General features: G+C 28.4%; 1 protein-coding gene and 1 non-coding gene across 3 annotated transcripts in view; one reads left to right on the forward strand and one right to left on the reverse strand.

Annotated features, from left to right (window-relative positions):
* Positions 1-23,931, forward strand: part of LOC119599853 (TWiK family of potassium channels protein 9) — a 70,411-nt gene that overhangs the window by 36,392 nt on the left and 10,088 nt on the right. The gene's annotated exons all lie outside the window — the stretch shown is intronic.
* Trnam-cau lies at positions 19,478-19,549 on the reverse strand. The gene has a single exon. It is a non-coding gene; the product is annotated as a tRNA-Met (tRNA).

A 23,931-nucleotide genomic window follows, 5' to 3' on the forward strand; every position in this document is an offset into this window, starting at 1 on the left:
ATTTGTTAAATTGTTTTTCAAAATTTTTGTTTCATTCAAAGTTTTTTTTTTTGTATACATGCATATAAATTAATAAGGACATTTGGCGCCTACTTTGCATATGATTTATATTGACATATCATTATTCGCAGTATAATTATTGGGGAAGGACTCTATCAATAGTAATAACTTATTTTAATGATTTTTAGCTTTTAAGGAATTAAAAAAATATATATTTTTTAATTGCAAGATGGTTTGGAAAAATTTATGATTTTTTTTACTGAAACTGGAAAAATTAGAAATTTAAAAACTATTTCCTTCCTACTATAGTGCGAAGGGTATTATGCGTTTTTGCTGATGTTTGTAACACCCAAAAATATTGGCCCTACACCCACCTCAGAATCACTGTGTCGATTTAGGTATGGCCGTCTGTCCATCCGTCCATCCGCTGTCTGTCTGTTTGTCTGTCTGTGTGTCCATGCAAGGCTTGTGCGCATGCTACAGGTCACAATTTTTATGACAGTTGGATGAAATTTGGCACATACTCTTCTTTTGACCCATAGTCTTGAGAATGGTTGAAATCGGTTCATTATATCGCCTAGCCCCCCATAAAACCGTACCCATCGAATTTATTATGGGGGTTAATATGTTAAATAGGCTAATGCGTCAACAAAAATCGGCCGATTTTCGAAATAATCGGACTTAACTTTAACCATACAAACTCCCCTTCGGAAAATGACTTGAAGATCAAAATTCATCTGTAAACACTAGTAACAAGATGAAATTATGCATAAATAACTTTAATTTCGACTTAAAATCCTCTACCAAAATTTATAAGGGTAGACCTATATGGTTCGGTAGTTCCACATCTGATTTTGGAAATTCCTACATCCTTATTTATTGGTGGTGTATTTCGGTCCACCATATATGTCTTTAGGTACTGCTGCCGAATCAACAGATTCTACCTATGATATGGTTGAGAGCGCTTTAAAAGGTTACGAAGTCCACCCAGTGGATATAAAAGGCCACCATGAGATTAAGCCATCAAGACAGTTATTCGCGTTAAGTACTCGGATTTCTGTCTGTCTGTCTGTCTGATCGTATTTATGTTTGTTTAGTACTATCTGATCTGAAGACCCCTGATATCTTCGGGAACCAAATTTATTACTATATTATATCTAAAAAATAAAAATGGACATATGAACATAATACCGAATAATAGCACTGTCACTTATTGATACAAAATGACTTATTTAACCACCACATGTAGATATCCATTCCTTTGAAAAAAATCGAAATATTGAATTAAATTATAAAAAATATTACAATACTTCAAATAAATACAGTAATACTTATAAATGTCTATATTTATTAGGCGTTTGACATATGGCTTTCGTTTTTATTTAAACAGTTATTTTTTTATTCCATTATTTATATCCTGACACAAACATTTCGCATTACAAACGACAGCGAATGACAAACTATAGTGCGTGTATTAGAGTAATACTTAAAGTCAACAACGACAATTCAAGTTGAAATTTATGTTTAACCTTGGCCCATTAAAATGGGACAGAAACGTGGAATATTAAACATAATTTAATATTTTTATAAAGAAAAAATCTCGTTCTTTTTATTTGACAAACTTAATCTCTTAAACAATTTAAAACTTAAACCGTTTTGGTTGAATATTTGGTAATTTTGGTGTGGTTTTAGAAAAACGAAACTTTAAATCCCACTTGAAATAACAATGCAATACAACTTTCAATGAGAAGATTTTTTTTTAGAAAATTATATAGTGTTAAGTTAAATATCTATAGCAGACGATTGTTTTTCTTTTGTTTGAGAAGGTCTCCCAGCAAACAATTCCAATTACAGTTTTTAGAAAATTTAAAATTTACAAATATTTTAAATTTATTAATACAAATTGTTATTTAAATTCAAAATTTATTCTTTATTTCTTTTAATTCCATAAAAATGTTTGCTGGGTTATTCAATCTAATGTGTGTACTTTTGGGGGTAAGAATTGACACTTTGTTATCTGGTATTATGTTTATTTACGTGATATCTTTACTAATACAAGTTTCCTTTTACACATTTGAATTGTGTGCTTTTGTCTCCCGTGTTAAGATGAAATGTGTTGCATGGAATATTACCATATAAAGTATATCTCTTCTGGATTAAGTACGCCCCTGTTGTCAAAACAATACCAACTAAAGAATAGAAGATTAACTATTAAAGAGCGTTATGATTTTTCGGTTGTAGGATTTTTATTTAATTTAGAAGAAATTAGGGAACAACAGGTCCAGGACTTTTAGATATTTCCATTTTTACAAGTAATAAGAAGATTCGGGCAAATAAAAATTATTTTTTAAGAGTACTTTTTTAAAATTAGACATACTTTTCGATGTTTTTATTCGATATTTTATTTCCAGCTAATGGCTTTTCAATGGTCTGATCTACAAACTAGACTACGGTCTAGTATTTTTAATAGACTATTGACTATTATATGGACTAGTCAGTGAAATATACTATTAACTATGTATTAGTATGTAATAGTCAATTTACCGGACTGTCTAGTCTATGGACTAGTTGATTGACCACTCTATTGACTAGTCTATGAACTACTTCATTAATTAGTAGATGGACTATCCTATGGACTGGTCTGTTGACTAGTCTATGAACTATTCTATAAATTAATCAATGAAATAGTCTGTGGATTAGTCGTTGTACTAAACTATGGGTTAGCATATGGACTAGCTATTGAATTAGTCTTTTGAATAGTCCGTTGACTATTCTACTACTTTCTAGTCTATAGAATAGACCGTGGACTATTCCATGGACTACTCTATGAATGGTCCATAGACTTGTCTGTGTACATTGACTGTGACTATGGAATAGTCAATGCACTAATGTATTGACTAATATGGACTGGTCTTTGAAATAGTCTGTGGACTAGTCTGTGTGCTCAGCAGTAGCATATGGACTAGTTATTGAATAATTCTTTTGACTGGTCCATTAACAATTATATTGACTACTTTCTTGTTTAAGGACTTGTATATTTACTATTTTGTTAATTAGTTTATGGACCAGTATGAACTATTCTACGGACTATTCTATAATCTAGAGTATGGACTAGTCTTTTGACTATAACATAAACTAGTCTATAGACCATTCTGTTGACTACTCTATGGACTAAATAGAGAATAAACTACACTGTGGACTGATATTCTAGTCTATTAACTACGCTATGGAATATTCTACTGACTAGTTTATTGACTATTGTCGGGTCTGCGGTCTTTTCTATTGACTGGACTTTACCACTATTCTCAGTGGACTAGTCTATGAACTATTCTATGGTTTAGTCTGTGAACTAGTCTATTGCATTTTCTACCGACTACTCTATAAACCTGACTAATGACTTATATTTGAAATATTAACTAGTTTATTGACTATTGTCGGGTATGCGGACTTTTCTATTGAATGGACTTTACCACTATTCTCTGTGGACTAGGCTATGGACCAATTTATGGATTAGTCTGTAGAGTAGTATATTGCATTTTCTACCGTCAACGCTATAAACTAGACTAATGACTTATATTTGAAATAGTCTTTGAAACAATACTATGTCTAGACTGTTTATGGACTTACCTAGCAAAAACATACTTACAAAATAAGCAGTTAAGTAAGTAGTTTTGTTTTTTTGAGAAGAAAAATAGCCTACGAGGATACGTTAGTGTTAGAAATGTTAGAATTCGAAAACAATATGTTAAGGCTAAAAAGTAAGTATTTACATATTACTAGACTCCTTCCAAGTAACGCAAACGGTATGTAGTACAAGTCTTTATGATGCTTTTGCTGGGTATCTAGTAACAAGTTTGCTGACTAAGCAAAAGTTTATAATATAGAAAAAGTACTTAATATGTTGTGGTTGAACAGCCGTACTTTTTGTTTTAGAAAAGTACAATAGTACAGACTTATCCATCCCTGATATGAGTATATTTTGTACAATAATCTTAAATTTTGTAAATTTAATTTTTAATTTATAATTTTTGTAACTTTTTCATACAAACAATAATAAAATATGTTGACATTTTTTATACGAAATAATATTATTAATATATTTTATTTATGTGTTAAATAGTTATTGTTATTATTAAATATTTGGGACAATATTTAATAATAACAATAACTATTTAACACATAAATAAGTCTTAAGCGAAAGCAAGGGAATAACATTTTATTATAATTTATATTTTGTAAACGTTTTTTCTTTAGGTCTCAATTTAGCCTGAAACAAATTGTAACAAATTATCAAGATGTTACTAATGATGCTATGATTCCATATAAAGAAAGGGAGGATGGACCCCTTAAAACATATAACAAAAAACAAACAACAATGCTATAAATAAAATTGTTGCATTTAAGTTCTAGCTATAAAAAGCAAAAATAAGAAAAAATGTTCTTCTAATGTAATGTAACAGCTGCAAAAATATAACAATAACATTTGTTGTCCTTCTTGCGAAAAGGATATTATGACACAAATACTTTCTTACTTTCGTAAACTCTACTGGTTTTATCATACACTCCCACTGTTTGCATAATTCAATTCAAAATGTGCATAATCATCGGTGATAGTTTTCCATAATGCAAAACAAATTTTAAAATCTAAGAAAAACTAAATGTAACATTTGTTGTTTACATGCATGAATTGTAAAGTAGTGTAAAATATTTATGCAATTTGTTCATGTATTTTTTTTTTTTTGCTTGCAAAATTTAATATTCACAGAAAATGAAAAATTATTTGATTATATTGTACTTTTACAATTTAATACCTAAATTTGTCATATTTTGTCAAAAATAATTTATGATCAAAATTATTATACTTTGTTAAAGCCATTTGTTGAGGGAAAAGTAACGACTTATTACCGTTATTATTTATAAATATGATAGGGTGACTTTTGACATTAAGAATAAAAATAATTGAATATTATTACAAGTATTGTAAAAGTGATAAATTTACTATATTACAGTGACCTTGTTTGTAGTGAGAAGAAAAAAGGTACAGATGTTGGAGCGTTATTTAAGAAACTACAGCCGATTTTAGGATTTTCATATAAAAATCGATTTTTAGTGGAAAATATGAGTTATCACAGATTTTCACTATTTTCTCTATTAGAGCGTTATTTAAGAAACTACAGCTGATTTTAGGTTTTTCATATAAAAATCGATTTCTAGTGGAAAATATGAGTGATCACAGATTTTAACTATTTTCTCAATTGGAGCGTTATTTAAGAAACTACAGCCGATTTTAGGTTTTTCATATAAAAATCCATTTTGATTGGAAAATATGAGTGATCACAGATTTTAACTATTTTCTCAATTGAAGCGTTATTTAAGAAACTACAGCCGATTTTAGGTTTTTCATAAAAAAATCGATCTTTAGTGGAAAATAAGAGTGATCACAGATTTTAACTATTTTCTCAATTGGAGCGTTATTTAAGAAACTACAGCCGATTTTAGGTTTTTCATAAAAAAATCGATTTTTAGTGGAAAATAAGAGTGATCACAGATTTTAACTATTTTCTCAATTGGAGCGTTATTTAAGAAACTACAGCCGATTTTAGGTTTTTCATAAAAAAATCGATTTTTAGTGGAAAATAAGAGTGATCACAGATTTTAACTATTTTCTCAATTGGAGCGTTATTTAAGAAACTACAGCCGATTTTAGGTTTTTCATAAAAAAATCGATTTTTAGTGGAAAAAAAGAGTGATCACAGATTTTAACTATTTTCTCAATTGGAGCGTTATTTAAGAAACTACAGCCGATTTTAGGTTTTTCATAAAAAAATCGATTTTTAGTGGAAAATAAGAGTGATCACAGATTTTAACTATTTTCTCAATTGGAGCGTTATTTAAGAAACTACAGCCGATTTTAGGTTTTCATATAAAAGTCAATTTTGAGTGGAAAATAAGAGTGATCACAGATTTTAACTATTTTCTCAATTGGAGCGTTATTTAAGAAACTACAGCCGATATTAGGTTTTTCATAAAAAAATCGATTTTTAGAGGAAAATATGAGTGATCACAGATATTAACTATTTTCTCAATTGGAGCGTTAGTTAAGAAACTACAGCCGATTTTAGGTTTTGCATAAAAATCGATTTTTAGTGGAAAATAAGAGTGATCACAGATATTAACTATTTTCTCAATTGGAGCGTTATTTAAGAAACTACAGCCGATTTTAGGTTTTTCATATAAAAATCTATTTTGATTGGAAAATATGAGTGATCACAGATTTTAACTATTTTCTCAATTGGAGCGTTATTTAAGAAACTACAGCCGATTTTAGGTTTTTCATAAAAAAATCGATTTTTAGTGGAAAATAAGAGTGATCACAGATTTTAACTATTTTCTCAATTGGAGCGTTATTTAAGAAACTACAGCCGATTTTAGGTTTTTCATATAAAAATCTATTTTGATTGGAAAATATGAGTGATCACAGATTTTAACTATTTTCTCAATTGGAGCGTTATTTAAGAAACTACAGCCGATTTTAGGTTTTTCATAAAAAAATCGATTTTTAGTGGAAAAAAAGAGTGATCACAGATTTTAACTATTTTCTCAATTGGAGCGTTATTTAAGAAACTACAGCCGATTTTAGGTTTTTCATAAAAAAATCGATTTTTAGTGGAAAAAAAGAGTGATCACAGATTTTAACTATTTTCTCAATTGGAGCGTTATTTAAGAAACTACAGCCGATTTTAGGTTTTTCATAAAAAAATCGATTTTTAGTGGAAAATAAGAGTGATCACAGATTTTAACTATTTTCTCAATTGGAGCGTTATTTAAGAAACTACAGCGGATTTTAGGTTTTCATATAAAAGTCAATTTTGAGTGGAAAATAAGAGTGATCACATATTTTAACTATTTTCTCAATTGGAGCGTTATTTAAGAAACTACAGCCGATTTTAGGTTTTTCATAAAAAAATCGATTTTTAGAGGAAAATATGAGTGATCACAGATATTAACTATTTTCTCAATTGGAGCGTTATTTAAGAAACTACAGCCGATTTTAGGTTTTTCATAAAAATCGATTTTTAGTGGAAAATAAGAGTGATCACAGATTTTAACTATTTTCTCAATTGGAGCGTTATTTAAGAAACTACAGCCGATTTTAGGTTTTTCATATAAAAATCTATTTTGATTGGAAAATATGAGTGATCACAGATTTTAACTATTTTCTCAATTGGAGCGTTATTTAAGAAACTACAGCCGATTTTAGGTTTTTCATAAAAAAATCGATTTTTAGTGGAAAATAAGAGTGATCACAGATTTTAACTATTTTCTCAATTGGAGCGTTATTTAAGAAACTACAGCCGATTTTAGGTTTTTCATAAAAAAATCGATTTTTAGTGGAAAATAAGAGTGATCACAGATTTTAACTATTTTCTAAATTGGAGCGTTATTTAAGAAACTACAGCCGATTTTAGGTTTTCATATAAAAGTCAATTTTGAGTGGAAAATAAGAGTGATCACAGATTTTAACTATTTTCTCAATTGGAGCGTTATTTAAGAAACTACAGCCGATTTTAGGTTTTTCATAAAAAAATCGATTTTTAGAGGAAAATATGAGTGATCACAGATATTAACTATTTTCTCAATTGGAGCGTTATTTAAGAAACTACAGCCGATTTTAGGTTTTTCATAAAAATCGATTTTTAGTGGAAAATAAGAGTGATCACAGATTTTAACTATTTTCACAATTGGAACGTTATTTAAGAAACTACAGCCGATTTTAGGTTTTTCATAAAAAAATCGATTTTTAGTGGAAAATATGAGTGATCACAGATTTTAACTATTTTCTCAATTGGAGCGTTATTTAAGAAACTACAGCCGATTTTAGGTTTTTCATAAAAAATCGATTTTTAGTGGAAAATATGAGTGATCACAGATTTTAACTATTTTCTCAGTTGGAGCGTTATTTAAGAAACTACAGCCGATTTTAGGTTTTTCATAAAAAAATCGATTTTTAGTGGAAAATAAGAGTGATCACAGATTTTAACTATTTTCTCAATTGGAGCGTTATTTAAGAAACTACAGCCGATTTTATGTTTTTCATAAAAAAATCGATTTTTAGTGGAAAATAAGAGTGATCACAGATTTTAACTATTTTCTCAATTGAAGCGTTATTTAAGAAACTACAGCCGATTTTATGTTTTTCATAAAAAAATCGATTTTTAGTGGAAAATAAGAGTGATCACAGATTTTAACTATTTTCTCAATTGAAGCGTTATTTAAGAAACTATAGCCGATTTTAGGTTTTTCATAAAAAAATCGATTTTTAGTGGAAAATATGAGTGATCACAGATTTTAACTATTTTCTCAATTGGAGCGTTATTTAAGAAACTACAGCCGATTTTAGGTTTTTCATATAAAAATCTATTTTGAATGGAAATATGAGTGATCACAGATTTTAACTATTTTCTCAATTGATGCGTTATTTAAGAAACTACAGCCGATTTTAGGTTTTTCATATAAAAATCAATTTTGAGTGGAAAATATAAGTGATCACAGATTTTTTTCTCAATTGGAGCGTTATTTAAGAAACTACAGCCGATTTTAGGTTTTTCATAAAAATCGATTTTTAGTGGAAAATAAGAGTGATCACAGATTTTAACTATTTTCTCAATTTTGTAAGAAACTAAAGCCGATTTTAGGTTTTTCATAAAAAAATCGATTTTTAGTGGAAAATATGAGTGATCACAGATTTTCAGTACTTTATCAATTGGAGCGTTATTTAAGAAACTACAGCCGATTTTAAATTTTTCATATCAAAATCGATTTTTAGTTTTTTAGGTTTTTCATAAAAAAATCGATTTTTAGTGGAAAATATGAGTGATCACAGATTTTCATTATTTTCCCAATTGGAGCGTTATTTAAGAAACTACAGCCGATTTTAGGTTTTTCATATAAAAGTCGATTTTTAGAGGAAAATATGAGTGATCACAGATATTAACTATTTTCTCAATTGGAGCGTTATTTAAGAAACTACAGCAGATTTAAGGTTTTTCATATAAAAATCTATTTTGAGTGGAAAATATGAGTGATCACAGATTTTAACTATTTTCTCAATTGGAGCGTTATTTAAGAAACTACAGCCGATTTAAGGTTTTTCATAAAAAATCTATTTTGAGTGGAAAATATGAGTGATCACAGATTTTAACTATTTTCTCAATTGGATCGTTATTTAAGAAACTACAGCCGATTTAAGGTTTTTCATATAAAAATCTATTTTGAGTGGAAAATATGAGTGATCATAGATTTTAACTATTTTCTCAATTGGAGCGTTATTTAAGAAACTACAGCCGATTTAAGGTTTTTCATATAAAAATCGATATTTAGTGGATAATATGAGTGATCACAGATTTTCACTATTATCTCAAATGGATCGTTATTTAAGAAACTACAGCCTATTTAAGGTTTTTCATATAAAAATCGATTTTTAGTGGAAAATATGAGTGATCACAGATTTTCACTATTTTCTCAATTGGAGCATTATTTAAGAAACTACAGCCGGTTTTAGGTTTTTCATATCAAAATCGATTTTTAGTGAAAATATGATTAATCACAGATTTTCACTATTTTCTCAATTGGAGCGTTATTTAATAAAGAAACAACAACATTCATAATGTTATTGACAAAGAAAGGGCGAAAACAAATACATTTTCGTTGGGAGGGTATATTGGATATGTGCTGAAACATTTTATATTTCACCTATTAATTGACGCAATTAAATTTCATAAAATATATAAACACACTTGATAATTCTTATAAATAAAAATAAACAAAAAGATTTTGAACTTAATGTATTTTTCGAAATGTTTGTTAAAAAAAATAAATATTTGAAATTTTCAATAAAAATTTTCAACTGAGTATAAATGAGTTAAAACAACTGTTTTGGAATCATGAAATAACAAATTATTACAAATGTTTAAGAAATCCAAAAAACAAGTCAAAACTTTCTTAAAACAAGTACTTGAGTTCTCAAACCTGTCACATAATGACTCAAATTGAGTCAATAGATCTGTCATGTGAAAGTGAGAGGATCCATCTTTAAAAACTCTATGAACTGGAACCCCCCAATAAATATTAAATTTAAAACAGGATGCCTCTACCATAAAAATCAATCGCGGTACTTTTCGCGCTTATTGCTCTCGCTTAATAAACTTTCTTTAATGTTCGTTTTTTTCATATTTTTATTACCCGAAATTTCATACAAATTATAATAATGAGTTTTAATGAAAAATCAATTATGATATCAAAAGTGATGGCCACATGTTATTACCCTCATTAGCTAGATCATAAATAATTTCTTATGAATGATTTATTCAAATATTTTGATTTGATTTTCAATAAAAATCAAGCAAAAAGCCGCAAAACAAACAACAAAATGTAAAGAAAAGAAAATATTTTAAGAAATTTAATTCATTTTTAAAACATAAAACATCTTGTTGAATGTGTGTTTTTATTTCAATTTTGCCTGGCGCTAGCCTAAAGTTTTGTTGCTGTTTTCAAACATTTTGTGCGAATTTATTTTAAACTAAATACATATTTCTTACAAAACATGGTGAATTTATGTTTTACGAGTCATTTTCTGTATTTTTTTTTTTTTTTTTTTGTTTATATTATTGTTTATGATGAATTGTGTATACAATTTTATTGTGTTTATTAGTGGGGGGTTTTAGGTTTTTAAGTATTTGTTTATACAAATTATTTACAATTTATTTAATTTTCATATAACTTCCTTATCGAATTTGCCGCAAGACACGTGCGTGTATATCGTCATTGTTAGGGAATTCGTTTTATTTTTCCAGTGTAATGATTTATTTGAAGTTTATTTTGTAATAAAAGGCTTTTATGTTTATCAAATAAAACTGTGGCATGAAAAGCTTAAGTTGTCAACTTTTGTGACAAAGAAATTTTAAAATAAATCATTTATAATAATCAAAATTCTCAAAGAAATGGTTAAAGTAATATGGGAAATGTTTAGCAGAGAATGAGTAATGACAATGAATTGTACCTTTTAATAATGGTTTACAATTTTTAGTTAATTTTACTTGCATTCTTAAAAGATACTTTAAATTTATTTAAGTTAATAGTCAAAAAATCTTTTAATATTTAGTATTCATAATAATTAAAACCAAAGGAGTAAATATTTAGTAACATTTCTATTAAAATAATATTGTTTAATTAAAATCTACTTTAATATGCAATACTTATTTACACTTAACAATAAAATAAATATATATTCATATAAAACTGTTTAATTTTTAATTAGAAAATCTCTATTTATTCTAATACATAATTTAAATTAAAATATGATTAGAATTGTGAAATACAGAGAAAGTTATTATTTTCTTTTGTACTTGTATCTCCATCAATACAATTAAATCTAAATGATATTCACACAATTATAAAGCAAACATTCTTACACATACATATAAACACGTACATATATGTATAAATGAAAATAATGCAAAGATAACAGTAATTATTCCATATCCTTAAGATATGCAACACATTTATACCATTGAATAGGGGGTTGTGAGAGGACTTTTTAAAGGTGTAAGTGGCTTTACATGTGTTTATTTAACTATACCTAAGGATGTAGTAGTTATGTAGTTTGCATTAATTTACATTACAACGCAGGGATGGAAAATTCCATACGGAAGTAATTCTGCAGTACTTTTTGTGATCCTAAATAATTCAAAGTTTTCATAGATAAGTTAAAAAACTACTTAATGGACTAGTCTATAGAGAAGTCCAAAGATCAGTATTACTTCATAGACAAATCAATAGACTAGTTCATAGATTGGTCTACAGACAACTCCATAGAGTAGTCTAAAGAATAGCCAATGGACTAGTCCAAAGATTACCCAATAGAGTCGTATAAGGAATAGCCAATAGACTAGTCAATAGTCTAATCAATAGACTGCTTAGTCCATTGACTATTCAATGGACTAATACATAGACTATTGATTAGTCTAATCCATAAACTAGTGATTAGATAATCCATAGACTGGTGAATAATATAACTCATATATGGGTTAAAAACTATACTATATACTCATCAGGCATGGGGGGTAATGATTACACAAAGTAATTAATTACAAGGTCAATTACAATTACTTGTAATGTGTAATTAAACAATAACCAATTACAATTACTTGTAATTGTAATTGAAATTTTTCCAATTACAATTACTTGTAATGTTTAATTGACAAATAACTAATTACAATTATTTGTAATTGTAATTGAAGTTTTGCCAATTACAATTACTTGTATTTGTAATTGAAATTTTCAATTACAATTACTTGTAGTTGTAATTTAGGTATTACTAATTACAAATGACATGTAATTATAAGGAACAAAATTCACAATTACAAGTAATTGTAATTGGAATTTCTTCAATTACAATGACAAGTAATTGTAATTGGAATTTCTTCAATTACAATTACAAGGAATTGTAATTGGAATTTCTTCAATTACAATTACAAGTAATTGCAATTGGAATTTCTTCAATTACAATTACAAGTAATTGTAATTGGCAAAACTTCAATTACAATTAAAAATAATTGTAATTTGCAAAACTTCAATTACAATTACATGTAATTGTAATTGGTAATGCTTCAATTACAATTACTTCAAATGTAATTGTAATTGGTAATGCTTCAATTACAATTACTTCAAATGTAATTGTAATTGAAAATGTAGTCATTACCCCCCAATCCTAACCGGAGTCAATAGTACGGTACGCTTTATTATCCGTTAAGTATGAAAACCCTAATTTTAGTTACAAAGTGAGTTTACAATTTACTCATTTTCAGTATTTTCGGGTTAATTTAAGCTTAATATAAGAATAATGTGCTTGATTTAAGCTCGATTCGTACTTGATTTCAGAATTCAGAACATTTAAACTAACATTTGAATTTCATTTAGAATTTAATGTTTTTGACAAAGCTAAAGATAAGACTAGTCCATAGCCTAGTAAAATGACTATTCCAAAGACTAGTAAAGATACTAATCCATAGATTAGGCAACAGATTAAAAGCCTCTTTTGGAAAAGTACTATTTCAAAGTATTAATTTTCCATACCTGTTGCAATGCATACAGTGTATATAATAAACCTACGTGTCCCTGCAGTTTGGGGTGGATGTCTCATTTTACATTGGGGCACTGAAGCAACTATTGATTTTCTGCTATATTACCTTGAGACTCTAAAGTAACAATTGCCTTTATTCTACATAACAAAAACTACCCAAAGTATACAACTTGGTAGTTAGACTTTATTTCTTGAATTGTTTTTTCAAAAAAGATTTAGAAACTTTATTATTAGTTTATGAATACGAGGGTTAGAAAAAGCATTGTTCAGAAGGAAAACATTGACTTCTTAGAAAACTTCTAAAATTTGTCTATCTTCTACTCCCGTATGTGTAAATATATGTACATACATTCTAATGACAATTTGTTGTTGTAGATCTTATACAAGTTGATAAGAGTATGTTTATTTATATGCAGATGTTGTCGTAATAAATGTATGAAAGAAAACAATTGTTAAATGTCAGTTGAAGCAAATAACCCAAGGAATGATTCTTGGCACGCAACATGTTGTTAAAGTATTTAAACAATACAAGTATCAACATACTTTAGGACTTCTTTTCTACATTTATCCTTAACTTTTTCTTGTTTCTGTTGTATGTTGTTTTTGCTCTCCTGATTATTTATTTTTCCTGCTATTGTTGTTTTTTTCCTATTTGATTGTTAAATAAGCCAATTAGTAAGTCATTGCATTTACAAACATTAGAAAAATATTTTTTTGTAAATGGTTTTATTTAAAGGTACTGTCTGCAGTATAGTGTGTCAAATTAATTTGGTTATTTGGTTTGTAACAAATACTAAGACAAAAGGGAAGGTTCTTTAGAAATAGGTATTTCCCATAAAAAATAGATTTTTATATAAGAAGCTTAAAATCTCTTCTGTAAATAACACTCCAATTGAGAAAATAGTGAAAATCTTCGATCACTATTTTTCACAAAAATTCAATTTTGATATAAAAGACATAAAATCGACTTTGATCCTTAAATAGCGTTGATCCTTAAATAGTAAAATCATATATTTCACAAAGATTCGAAAAGGAACTCTTTAAAAAAAGAAAAAGTATCAAAAAATCCCCTATAACATGTTTTCACTTACTCCGGGCCCTACATGCTAAATTTCATGTTTTTGGACTCAATATTATAAAAAATTCAAAAGTACCTTTTTAAGACCGAAAATGTACCAAGAAGTCCCCTTTTATGTGTTTTCACTTAATCCGGGATCTACAAACTTAATTTTATGTTTCTATGTTCAATATTATAAAAAATTCAAAAAGTACCTTTTATAGAACTAAAAAGTACCAAAAGTCCCCTTTCATGTGTTCTCACTTAGTCCGGATTCTATATGCTTAATTTCATGTTTCTAGGTACAATATTTTAGAAAATTCAAAAAGTAACTTTTGTAGAACAAAAAAGTATACTTTTATGTGTTCTCACCTAATCCGGGCTCTACATACTTAGTTTCATGTTTCTAATTTCAATATTATAGAAAGTTCAAAAAGTACCTTTTGAACGAAAAAGTACCAAAAAGTCTCCTTTTATAGGTTATTACCTACTCAAGGCCCTACATACCAAATTTCATGTTTCTAGGTTCAATATTATAGAAAATTCAAAAAGTACGTTTTGTAGAACGAAAAAATACCAAAAAGTCCCCTTTTATAGGTTCTAAATTTTATGTTTCTAGGTTCAATGTTATACAAAATTCAAAAAGTACCTTTTGTAGAACGAAAAAGGACCAAAAAGCCTCTTTTTATAAGTTCTCACCTAGTCCGGGATCTACATCCTTTCATGTTTCTAGCTTCAATATTATAGAAAATTCAAAAAGTTCCTTTTGTAGAACGAAACAATATCAAAATGTCCCCTTTTATAGGTTCTAAATTACATGTTTCTAGGTTCAATGTTATACAAAATTCAAAAAGCACCTTTTGTAGAATGAAAAAGTACCAAAAAGTCAACCTTTATAGGTTCTCACCTAAACCGGGATCTTCATCCTTAATTTTATGTTTCTAGCTTCAATATTGTGGAAAATTCAAAAAGTACCTTTTTAGAAAGCTATATGTTGTTGTTGAGATTTCATTTTGTCTAAGCATGCACAAAAAATCTTATTTTTGATGGAATTTTCACAGGTTGTATCGGATGTTTGGTTATATATCCGTTATTTATAGACCGATTTTTATGATTTTAAATAGGAATCTTCTAGAAAGTATGTCTGACAGAATTGTTGAAAATTTGGGTTCCGATGATAACTGCGGTCTTCAGAAAATTTATTTCAACAAACATACAGACGGACAGACAGCAGATAGTGTTCAACTTATACTAATTGTCACATCAAAAAAGCTTTTAAATGTACAAAAAACTTTAAGATAATCTTGGGTGTGAAGATTTGCAAAAAAATCTTTAATAACATAACAACGAAATTCCTAAACTTATATTAAATTCGACTTTACCCCACAATAAAAACTATTATTTTTGCCCATTTTCTTAAGATTATAATATTTACACATTTTTCCTTGTCTTTGTTACCCTTAGTTACAATTACACGAAAAAAGAAACCTAAAAGGATAATAACGCCAGGATGTATGAAAAGAAAGAAGAAAAGTCAATGGTGTTTTTATGTTAATAGTAGTTAACCTAGTTTCTACAGCTTATTATAACCATTTAACACAACACTTTTAGAAAATGCAAAAATAAAGCCAATTGTTGTATTTATTTAGTTGTCTAAACAGAACAAAAAAGTTTTCTTTAATTTGAAGTAAAAAAAATCCTCAAAATCAAATTCAAGTTAGAACACAAAATGATTGCCTAACAATAAAACGAACAATTCAATACCACGAAATAAATTTGTATTAAAAACAATTTATTTAGATTTATAGCAATTTATTTGGAGGTTCTTTTTCCATAAAATTGCGCTAGTAACATCCATTTAAAGCTTAGTTACAAATATAAAACTTTTATTTAGGTTGTTTTATTGTTTAGTCTACTTTTAGGTTTAATACTACGCAGTATATTGTGTTTTAAGGGGTATAATATCAAATCAATCAGATAATTTATATCCTTTTAATGAAAGCAATAATTTAAGGCAAATCGAAATAAAAGCGTATAAATGACAATTTACCCTTAAAAAGTGCCGCCTTATTGACAGGTGTGACGATGTCTCAGTAGCAAATAAATTTAAACGCAGGATTGTCATGTCAATTTGTTTTACGATTTTGTTTAGATCTTTTTTTTTTGGAGGGAAAACATAAATTGTTAAGTAATTGTGTGCAATTTGTTGAAAAGGAGGCTTTATATTGGGTAAAACATAAATTTAAACATGATAACAGTGTGGTTTTTTTTTCTACCAAATTGAAGAAATAATACTTTTTTAAAGCTGAATACAAATTGTGCCCTTTTTACTATAAAAACTGTTTTGAACAATATTTAAAGACCCAAAATAAGAAGTTGAAATGATATGGGATACAATAACCATATGTTTCTATATTAAATTACAGTTAATAATTTAAAATTTTCTAAACCCTAATAAATATGAAACGTTCAAAACATTTTCTCCACTATGAACCATAAATGTGTTAATAAAATATGTTTAAATGCACATATTTGATTTTGGAAGTTATTGACCGAAACCAACATAAATTTTTACATTGTGGGGTGGTACGTCTGCAAACGTAAAACATTCCCATCTGTAATAAAATCCTAAAACTCAAAAATAATAAAAAACAAAAATAAACAAATATTCTTTTTATCATAAAATACAACAAATGTTGTATATTTTTTTGCTAGTAGCAAAATAAGCCTAGTCAACAACTATTTTATAAAAATTATTATAATATTTATTTTACATACTATATCCTTGTACTAATAGAATCCATGAAACTATAAACCGCAAGGAATAAGTAATAACAATAAAAATAAATATTAAAGTTAGATACAAGTCATATTTTTTATGGAAATGTTTAGGTTTAAGTATTGATACTGGTACTTACTATAATAATCTATTTTTAGACTGATTTAACTCTTTATGTAAAAATATAAATAGAATGTACAAGTAGAACTTTCTATTTTATTACAAAAAATATTAAAAACAAAATAATTTTAGTATTTTTTTTTTATATTCTTTTAAATAATTTTTTTAAATTTCATCATACACAATCTTCCATCCCTGACTACCGTTAACTTAGTCAATAACGATTTATGTTTTTATAAACAAAAAAAACTAAATGTATTTTGTCATTGTGTTTGTATGCAATGACAAAAATTAAAATTTTAACACCCTACACCACTTTATATTGCAACTGTGCTGATGTTTGTAACGCCTAGAATTAATGGTCCTATACCCCCCATCGGCTCAAACTCATTAACTGCGTCAACTAAGTTTTGTCCGTCCATCTGTTCTTGTATTCAAACTTACAAGTCGCTATTTTGAAGATATTACTTTTGACCCAAGGTCGAACCCTTTTGATTTTGGTTGATATCGGTCAATTATTTAATTTAGTCCCCATACGACCGAAAGCCCAGAATTGGGTTTTGGAGCACATAATTATGCCAAATATAATAATATCTCTACAAAAATAAATAAATTTTGTAATGAATGGCCCTTATTTGACCCCGGCCCTCTGAATCGCTTGAACCACATTAATTCCCTTATAAACATATAAATCGATGAAATTCGGCATAATTAACATTTACATATGTCAACAAAAATTCCAACAACAAATTTTGTTACGATTGGTTCATATTTGTCCCTTGCCCCATATATTTTTCCCCTCTTTCAGAAAATCAGCAAAATTCAACATAAATGTTTTATTATTAAAGATAAGTAAGAGTTCTATATTCGGCTATACCGAATCTTATATAATACCCTTCACCATGATGTGTAAAAATACAGTCAGTACGAATTTTATTACAAAAAAATTTTAAAATTTACAGGTTCTCACTTACTCTGGGCTCTACATACTTAATTTCAAGTTTCTTGGGTTTAGAACATAGACGATTCAAAAAGGTTCTCATTCACTTCGGGCTCTACATACTTAATTTTATATTTCTAGCCAATAACAATACATAGCTTCATTCGTAACATGTTGTTCGTGCTCTGCTTTGTTTTTATAAACAAGAACTAAATGTACCGTATGATACTGTGTGTTGTTGTTTATTATTGTTTTGTCTAAGCATGCACCAAAAATCTAAACTTTTGATGAACCGATTTTGCTGATTTAAAAAAGGAAACTTCTCGAAAACATGTCTGGCAGAATTGTTTTAAATATTTGGGTCCCGAAGATATCTGGGGTCTTCAGATTTCAACAAACATACAGACGGACAGACATATTCTCTGTTCATCAGTCTGTCCGGCTGTATGTTTGTGGAATCTTGAAGGACTCGGAATAAATATGCTTCATAGCGTCGGGAAATTATATGGTAGAAGTTACAAAAGGAATGACAAATTTATATACACCCTTCTCACGAAGGGATATGTGGGCCTCGCCCACACGTATACCTAGAATAAGTGTGTCGTTTGTTGTTCTCTTATGAGTGTGTCGGATGAATGAGAAGTGTGCTGGGTTGAATGATGATGGATGAAGGACATCTTATACAAGTGATACCATTGAATTTTCCTTCCTTATCCAGGTATGTTCAGAGTAAACTCTGTTCATACCAGAATTACCACAGTGTGTCACTGCGAGTAAGAACAAAGTCACGGCTTATTTGATGGATGGACGTACTTCGGTCTACCGATGTCTAGGTGCTGTTGCCGACTCAACAGAGGCCAGTGACGGAAGTGATGTTTTGCATCTCGGAAGTTAAGCAACGGGGCAGCAATGGTCAGAGATTAGATAGCTCAAGTACTTGAGCGCGTATACTGGACCGGAACATACATATACGTAAACTGCCACCTGCGTATAACAAACTCAATGGGGCGGTGGTGAGTCGTCACAAAAGCTCACCCATAGGCCAACACGCCAGGTGTTCACGTAAAGCACTTCGACATTAATACCCTTCTCACGAAGGTTACTATTAACTGCTGTAGAGTATCATATGGTCACCCTTGCCCCAAAAAACCTTATAACAGTGCTTAAATCTTTATATTAAAGTCGAGAAATTGGACTTTCAGATGACATAAAAAATTTATTAAATAATGCTGTAATAGCGTCAGAAATATGTCCAAAACCGGGGTTTTTTAAACTTCCTGAGATTTCTGAAAATTTCTGAGAACAGATTCGGATTTTTCAGTCGAAAATTTTTTTATGGAAATTACACAATGATTAGATTTAGATTCTAATAAAAAAATATAAAAAAATAATTTTAAAAGATAATAATTAAAAAAATACAAAAAGAAATTTCCAACTCGATAGCAGAGCAAGGTTTCGATCCTCGGACCTCTGGGTTATGGGCCCAGCACGCTTCCACTGCGCCACTCTGCTTGTTGATGTTATGTTGGCAAAAATACTACAAGTAACCAAACACAACAACAACAAACCTCCAAATAAATCTGTCCTCAAGCATCAACTCAAAAAAGGGGAAGTTTACTTTTATATGTGTGTAAATGTGTTGCTATCGAACCCAATAAAAACCATTCAAACAAATCCACAACCAACATGTTGCGTTCGTTATCTTACTAAACAATAATAAACATGTATGATGAAAAGAAACACAAAACAAGGAACATGTTGTTGTTATTAGTCTACAACAAAGAAAATAATTTATTAGCTCATTAATTTAGCATTTTATTTTGTAAAATAATAAATAATTTATAAGTGAATTTTAATACTTTTCAAAATACACCAAAATAAACATTTATAATTTCTAAAGAAATTTTAAGTTTTTAACATGTTTTTGGAAATGTATTTTCAAAATAAATATTGAGATTGGGATTTCCTTTTATTTATTTATGTTTTTATGGTGAAGTAGTTTATTTCTAAAAATCATAATATTATTTTAATATTTAACACTTAATAATATTTTATTAACCAAAATATTAAAAGACCAAACACAAATAATCATGGAATTGGGTAGACGGGGGATTGCTGTTATTTTTATGCTGATTTATTCAAATGTGTTTGATAATGATCATTAAACACTTTATAATTTTTAGGCGGAGTAGAGTAGCAGACTCTTTTGTTGTGTGAAAAGCCATAAATTATTTCATTTAAAATCTGTTAAGGGACCTTTTTTAACAAAAACGAACATTTTTGTTATGCTGGGGGGTAAATTACGCTGACAAGTTTGTAGACTTTTTGTTAAACAAAAAGTGGCCTTTACAAAATATGGTGAATTGTCAAGAGTAATATTTGCTGGTTAGTGATTTAAGTTGAAAAATTATAACTTTTTTGAAATGAATGACAAAGTTTTTTGTTTTTAAATTGGCCGCATTAAATTTATGGATTATAAAGGGTGTTTTTTATTAGCAATGTATATAAATTTTTAGTACCTTTGGAATTCCAAATAACCTTGGAATAAATCTTTTCAATTCCTGAGCGAAATTATATTTTTTTAAAATAGTTTCGTTTATAAATCATTAATATCAAGCACTATTTCATATCAAACAGTTCAGTCAATTCCACATCAAGGCGATTTAAACCAACAACAAATAAAGGTACGTTCACACCTATCAAATATTTGACAAACTTGACGTGACAAACATTTATTTACTCAAACATAATATATCTTTGAAATTATCACTTTAGAATGTCGAGTTTCAGTTCCAATTAAGCTGTAACTGTAGTTTTTGTAGTTACCTGATTAATCAATTAATACAATCTGATATCATATTCTAGTCAGATTACGATTGCTCTTCGAAACATCCATTCAGAAGAAACGCACAAAATATGATTTTAACCTAAATTGCCAATATTGTCGAAAGTTAAGGAAAGTTTACACCAGCTCTTCAGAAAGAATACACCGATTTTAATTTGAGCCCAAGCCAATGATATAGTTAAGAGTTAAGGTTAAAGGAAAGAGTCTGTCTAAAGTACGGAGCTTCAAGACCGACAATTTAATTTTATAACCACATATGTATATAGGGAAGTCTATTTGCTATATCCGTCTGTCTGTAGTTTTCAAGATCCAAATCTTGAAAAATTTCATGAAAGATGTATTCGAGAAGTTTTCTGTTAAAAAATCAGAGAAGTCACTCTATAAATAACGAATATAATTCTGGGAAATTACAATTTTGAACATATGATGATTCGTCATAATGAAATATGTTCGAGAGAATCCCATAACGGTCAATTAAAGTAATGAAACTTAAATCTTATGGGGTGAGTCAAACGAGAAGCCTCCTAAGGGAAGTCCATATAACTATGTCCGTCTGTAGGTTTGTTGAAGTCAAGTTCGTGATTACCTCAGATATCTTTTTGATATAAATCTTGAAGACTTCCATCGGACATGCTATCGAGAAAAGTTCTATTTAAAATCAGAGAAATCTGTTCACAAATAACGAATATATGGGAAAAATTCTAGGAAATAACCCATAATTTTGAATATATTTCTAAGTGAACGTTGACGGGCACAGCTATAATAACAAAGTGCGACAAAATAAATGAAAATTGAAATACCTGGGAAGTGATACTATTTTTCTGAAAGGTGGATCCGAGTAGAACAAGAATATGTTTTTAAATTTGCCAAACACCTCCAAAATCTTGAGTTGCGGGTAAGAACCCGGTTTTTCGTATCTTTAAGCGCTTATAAGTCAGTAACTTAGTTGAATCTGAACCAATTTAAAGTTTCTCCGTGGATTTAGAAAGCAGAAGCTAAGGCCTTTATAATGACATATATAACGTTTAAGTAACCTGGAGAGATATGTGTGAATTTCATCAGCAAACATATTTTTTATTTTAGTTTTGCACGGTTGTCCAGGTTTTGATATGTTTTTTGAAAGTATTTTATGTGGGAACCATACTATTTAGTAATTGATTAGAAACCCATGTCTACTCATGAGAAAAACGCAACTTTGTTTTTAAAAATCCGTTAGCAATTGACGACGTTATTGATCTTATTCTTATTTAACTTCTTAACTTAAAATCGGCTGAGATTCAACTAAGTTACTGACTTATAAGTGCTTAATGTTACGAAAATCCGTTTTTTTAGCCGTAACTCAAGATTTTGGAGGTGTTTGGCAAATTTCAAAAACATTTTCTTGTTCTACTCGGATCCACCTTTTCAGAAAAATAGTATCACATTCCAGGTATTTATTTTTGTCACATAGTGTAATTAGACCAACGGATTAAGACGAATGTAGGGTATGAAGAGAATACTCTATCATTATAAGACAATTGTCCAAATTAGATCTAAATATCATGGAAGCGATGCTATTACAAAACTTAAAGCAACTATGTCTAAGTATTGGACGATAATTCTTTTCATAGATCTTTATAAATGAAAAGGAGAGCACAATATGTAGGTGTATTTTTACCAGATCTGATGTAGTATACATCCTCCTTTAAACCTAACCTATATATTTTCAAATCTAAGATCTCGGCCAACAATTTTATAACAATACATTAATCCTCCTCTAAAAATAAATCATAAGATTTGTACAGATCATTACCAGCACAAATATTCCCACCCTCAACTTTTTCTATTTAACACCAATTATCACGAAAAAAAAAAAGAATACACACTTTTATTTAAATTCTTAGGTCAGTGATATTAAATAAACAAACAAATAAATAAAAAAACTATAAAAAAAGTTCTAATTTGTTCTATTTTATTCGAAATATACAAAGAAACGTAAAAATAAATTTAAACATTTGGATACATGTCGTTTGCGACTAGACCGGGTTGATTCAAAATGACACAAATGTCATTTATTCTTTTGTTATAAAATTAAGGTTGAAAATTCCAAAAATATCTTCTTTTCATTTGAATGCAAACGTATGTATTTGTTAAAATTAAATTAAGATTTCCAGTAAAAATGTCAGCAATAACAAAAGAAAAAACATTAATAATAATTTAAATATAAAAACACGCTCTTTATATAAAAGAATAAAAAAAATCAAAAAAATAAAATATAATTGGGTTCACGTTTTCGGCGAAAAAGAGCATAAACAATTACGCTCACTCTGTGGATTTAATTTAATTATAATTAAAGCCAAAAAAAAATAAGTTAAAAATAGTATTGTAGAAGATTATTGTTGCTACTAGACTTGCTATTTTTTAGTATAAAAATGTCTTCTATTTATTTAAATAATTTGCTAAATGTCAGATTTAAACACGCATTGTCAACAAACATGTCATCAAAATGTTTTGTTATTTTGTTCAGATTTCTTGTTTGTTATTCCGACTGTCTGCAGGGAATTGTAGATCTTTTAATTTATAATCTGGTTAATTTTTACGATTTTCATAAATATCAATGTTTGTCTAATTATTTTGGCCAAAAGCCAACCGCATATAAACCAAAATGAAAATGATATTTTATTTTTCAAAAAAAAAAAAAAAATAAAAAAAAATAAATAAAAAAAATCTAAAGAAAAAATAGAAATATGTACTATGAAATATAGGAAATAATCTAAGCATACAATTTGTGAAATGTCAATCACCCAAGATTTGAAATAAACAACAAGTGGTTTAACACAATATTGGTCTTAAATAAATACAGCTAATAAGGCGTTTAAGTAAAAAAAGCACTTGTAATGGATCTAACAATATATATTGGTTCTATGCGATAAAAAATCTCTACAATTAAGAGATCTTTATTAAATCAAAATTAACTTGGTAAATGTCAAAAATTTTGACAGTTGTTGAAAAACATGCTTTAGATTTATGAGTTTCTATTTCATAAAGGGATTTTTATTAAGTAAAAATG

Source organism: Lucilia sericata, unplaced genomic scaffold, assembly GCF_015586225.1.
Source record: "Lucilia sericata isolate MDLA Ls3-8-SP2 unplaced genomic scaffold, ASM1558622v1 Contig000093F_arrow, whole genome shotgun sequence".
Classification (NCBI taxonomy): Eukaryota; Metazoa; Arthropoda; class Insecta; order Diptera; family Calliphoridae; genus Lucilia; species Lucilia sericata.